This window comes from Silene latifolia, chromosome Y (genome assembly GCF_048544455.1).
Source record: "Silene latifolia isolate original U9 population chromosome Y, ASM4854445v1, whole genome shotgun sequence".
In the NCBI taxonomy this organism is placed as follows: Eukaryota; Viridiplantae; Streptophyta; class Magnoliopsida; order Caryophyllales; family Caryophyllaceae; genus Silene; species Silene latifolia.
The window spans coordinates 98,068,905-98,073,891 of NC_133538.1; the positions used below are offsets into that span (position 1 = coordinate 98,068,905).

General features: G+C 40.2%; 1 non-coding gene across 1 annotated transcript; it reads left to right on the forward strand.

Moving 5' to 3' along the window:
- The first annotated feature begins 3,365 nt into the window (after positions 1–3,365).
- On the forward strand, positions 3,366–3,472 carry LOC141634744 (small nucleolar RNA R71). Its single transcript, XR_012539468.1, has one exon. It is a non-coding gene; the product is annotated as a small nucleolar RNA R71 (small nucleolar RNA).
- Positions 3,473–4,987: the final 1,515 nt, after the last annotated feature.

Genomic DNA, 4,987 nt, shown 5'->3' on the forward strand with positions numbered 1-4,987 from the left:
AATTACCTCCGGATAGTTCGAAAGTTGAGCAATTTCCGGAGTTGTTTATGTTGTTGCTTCCAAGGGAGGTTGTTGTTGTTGCACTTCCAAGTTTGAGCTAGCTACCACCATAGCCAATGAGGCTTTATTTGCTTGAAGACTCTTTTGTCTTGTTGATAGTGCCTTTGCCTTAGGTGCCTTTGTTGCTCCTTTTGTCCTTACCATTGATGATTTAACCAAGAAAAGAGTGAAAATCTTCAATTTCCCAGTTTATCCAAATCGATTTTAAGGTGAAAGGATTTGCCTTTATAATTTCAAAAATCGACTCAAAGGTTGAAGTTTTTGGTGCTTGGTTTGATTTTTGTTGAAAGAGGAGTGATTAATTTTTGTTAGAAGGATGATTTTGATTTGATTTTGATGAATGTGGTTGAGGAAATCTTGTTTTTGTGATGGAGAGGATGAGGGTTTTGAGTTTTGGGGTTTATGGGTAGTGTTTTGAATGAAGAAATGAAGAAATGAATGAGGGATGGGGTTTATAAAAGACCCAAAAAAATTTGAATTGCAGGGGAAGACGGGCGTCTTTCCTTAGGGACGCTTGGATTCTGCTTGTTTCGGCTTCATAGTTCTCGCCTAAAGACGGGCGTCTTTCAGTAAAGATGCTCAGATTGTTCAACTGGGGGACGGGCGTCTTCTGCTGAATACGGGCGGATTCTCTTCCAGTGAGATTTCTTGTTTTTCCCAGCCAAACAGACGGGCGTCTTTCCTTGCAGGACGAGCGTCTTTCTGAGGACGGGCGTCTTCTCTTGCAGGACGCTCGGATTTATCAACAGTCCCAAAATTTCAAAATTTCAGTTCAGATTGACGGGCGGATTCTTACAAAGACGCCTGGATTGCCTGAAGACGGCGGATTCCCTTGAAAACGCTCGGATTCTCCCTGTTTTACCCGGATTCAGTTCCATCCGTGTACTTGCATATCCCTTGTCATTTTTCATTCTTCAAAATCCCGTGTTCTTCATTGTGGGGGCACTACTAAGGCATGAATAGCCTAGGCAATTGCTATCCCCACACTAAGCTAAAGCACTACATATCAATTGAATCATTAGTCCCTCCCTCACTTCTCTCAAAAATGATAATTATCTTGATCAAAGCATAAGAATCCAAGAATGACAAAAATGCAATGTAAGAATTAAAATGCGAGTTAGGGAGTTAGAAATATTTACAAATGGTGGTTTAGGGAGGACTCCACCAAACTCTCATCCTTAGTGAGATGTCATGGGGGTATGTCCAAGGTGTTGTTGATGTTGCTCAACACCTTGAAGAAGTAATCAAAAGCTTGTTAATTATCATGATAAAGATCTTCAATAGGACTTTGCCCTTGTTCTCGGTCTTGATCGATAGCATTACCAATATAGGGATTGAAAATCCCTTCAAACTCGTTGTCCCAAAGACCACAAACTTCATCCACTTGATCACTAAAGATCTCTTGAGTTGATGGAGACAACACTCCCATTTTCTTGTCTTGGCCAATGAGGCCATCCTCTTCATTGCTCGACTTTGGTGAGCTTTTCAAACTCTCTTTGTTACAATTAACTTGCTCTTTGAATGGAGCATCTTTAATTTTCTTCTTCCATTGGAATTCCGACTTCTTCCTATCATCCTTCCGGCTATAATGATCAACCATAAAACATGGTTCATGCAAACGGGGAGCTCTCATGGTCTTGTCAAGATTGAAAGCTATGCTCTCATCTCCTACTTCTAGAGTGAGCTCTCCATGATTCACATCAATCACCGCACCCGCGGTGTGTAAGAAAGGTCTTCCTAGAATGATTGGAATGTTGGAGTCTTCTTCCATGTCAACAATGACAAAGTCCACCGGGATGAAAAATTTCCCAATTCTTACGGGAACATCTTCCCATATCCCTAATGGTGTCTTCGTCGATCTATCTGCCATTTGGAGTGTGATATTGGTGCATTTAAGCTCTCCCATCCCCAACCTTTTACTCACCGAGTACGGCATAACACTCACACTAGCGCCTAGATCACATAAGGCTTTGTTGATCGTGGTGTCGCCAATGGTACACGGAATTGAGAAGCTTCCCGGATCTTTGAGTTTTGGAGGTGAACTCCCTTGAAGTATTGCACTACTCACCTTAGTGAAGGCGATAGTCTCAAGCTTCCGGATCGACTTCTTCTTTGTGAGGATGTCTTTCATGTATTTTGCATAGGCCGGCACGTGATTGATTAATTCCGTGAAAGGAATTGAGACTTCCAAGTTCTTCACAATTTCCATAAATTTTCCAAGTTGGTCATCAAATTTGGGCTTGGATTGACGACTTGGAAAAGGAAGTCTAATCACAATGGGCTCCTTCTCCTTGACCTTGTCTTCATTTTTCTTTGAAATTTCTTCTTTTGATGGTTCTCCATCCTTGGAGTTTTGCACAATTTCTTCTTTATCACTAGCTTCCACAACTTCATCCTCAACTTGCTTCTTCGGTGCTTCATACCTTATACCACTCCTCAAGTGAATGGCACTAACCATTTCATGTCTTGGGGGATTACTTTGAGGTGGTAATTGCCCCTTTTGTCTTTGTGAGCTTGAAGATGCTAGTTGAGTCAATTGGGTTTCCAACATTTTGGTGTGAGCTAGGATGTTGTTGATGGTGGTTTCCTTTGCTTGACTATCCTTTTGCATTTGAGTGAAAAACTCTTGTTGATTCTTTTGCATTTGAAGGACCGCTTTTTGAACATCAAAACCTTGGTCATTTTGTTGATTGTATGGAGATTGATTTTGGTAACCTTGGTTTTGGTTGTAAAAGGGTCTTTGATTTTGGTTTCTCATGGGAGGTGGGGTGTATGTTGTTTGAGGTTTTTGAACATTTTGGCTTTTGTATAAGAGATTTGGATGGAATTTGGTGTTTTCATTGTAATAGTTTGAATAAGGGGTACCACTCTTGTATGCTTGGAAAGCATTCACTTGTTCATTTGTTCCCCTACATTCACTTTGGTCATGTCCCAAAGTTCCACAATTCTCACATATCCCACTTGGGACTGATGAAGATGCCGTCATGGCATTAACATGATGCTTTGCTGATTTTGAGGCTTCTTCAAGTCTAGCCATAGCTTTTTCAAACTTCAAATTTATAGTATCAATGTGAGCACTAAGTTGAGCACCCAATTGAGTAATGGAGTCCACTTCATGCTTTCCTCCTCTAGTAGCCTTGCGAGGTCTACTATATTGTGAGTTATGGACCGCCTTTTCCTCAATTTTGTTCCACGTTTGATTGTCATCAACTTCGGTGAACATTCCATTTGATCCCATGTTGAGAATGTTCCTTGAATCTTCATAAAAACCGTTCCAAAATTGTGGTACCAAGAACCACTCGCTAAGTCCATGGTGAGGACATGAGCGACAAATCCCCTTAAACCGCTCCCAAGCTTCATACAAAAATTCTTCATCCCTTTGCTTAAAGCCCGTGATTTGAGCTCTTAGCATGTTAGTCTTTTCCGGTGGATAGAACTTTTTGTAGAAATGTTGAGCCAACTTCTTCCAAGAATCAATTCCGAGAGTAGCCTTATCAAGGCCTTTCAACCATTGTTTCGCGGTGCCAATTAGAGAAAAAGGAAATAAGACCCATCGTATTTGGTCTTGAGTTACACCGGTTTGAGAAATTGCATCACAATAGTCACAAAAAGTCTCCAAATGAGAATGAGGGTCTTCACTAGGCATCCCCCCAAATTAGCTTCTTTCGACTAATTGGATAAATGCGGATTTGGCAATAAAATTTCCGGTTAGATGTTGTGGTGTGGGAGTACCATTGGGTAGGTTCTCCTCGGTGGGTACGGAATGTGATGAAAAATTAGGCATTGTGGGTTGATTTTGTGTTGGGTTCTCCTCACCTTCTCTTGCAAAAGGGTTGATGAACTCAATAGTATTTGGTTGAATATCTACAACCTCACCAATACCTCTCAAAGTTCTCCTAGCAAGTCTTCTATTGGTTGTCAAAGTTCTTTCAATTTCACGATCAAAGGGTAACAAGTCACCTTGTGACCTTCTAGACATGCAAAATATCAAACAACTCGAAAAAAATTAGAACAAACCTTGAGGAGTTTTACTTCCCCAAGGCAAAAAAATACACAACTAATAACAATATAAGAAAATCTAAATCAAGTTAACACCGTCCCCGGCAACGGCGCCACTTTTGGTCGGGATATTTTTACTAAATCTTTCGGTTACTTGTCGTTAGGCGCACCTAGACCAAAACACAATTTATAACTTCAAAAACAACTCTACAATTAGTAAAGAGGCAAGTAAAGGTCGGATCCCAAGGGACGGGAATTGAGATGAGATTTCTATTGCAACTAGTGGTGTCTTAGGGGTGTCACAATGGAGGTTTGATGTAGAAGATCACTAAACTAAATAGCAATGAAAGTAAACAAGCAAGATGAATTAAAAGGGATGTAAACAATTGATAAAAAGCACTAGGGTGTCATGGGGTCATAGGGGATTCATCGGAATTGATCATACGAACATGTTCTCAAATTATAAGCAAGCAATTATTGTTGTGATGGATCGAGTTGGTTTATATCTTACAATCCTAGGAAAGTTTGGGTCCCGGAGCCGAATTGATTAGATTGTACAACACCTACAAGTCAACTTAGTCTTCCCTACTCAACAACATGCATGGTCTAATGAGACTCGAGTTGGTTTATGTCTTACAAGTCTCATTGAAAAGATAGGTGATGGGTAAAAAATGCAAGGATTCATAGGCTCACATTTCATCAAACATAACATGTGCATGAGTTGAGATCACAACAAGCAAGCAAATAAACTATGAAAGCATATTAATTTAAGCATGAATCATTCCCCATGTTGGTTTCCCCTAATTACCCATTAACCCTAGCTAAGGAACTACTCACTCATTATCATGTTGAACATGCTAGCAAGGTTGTCAATCATACCAACAAAGTGAAACATGATGAATAAATGAAAGTGATTAACAATAACTAA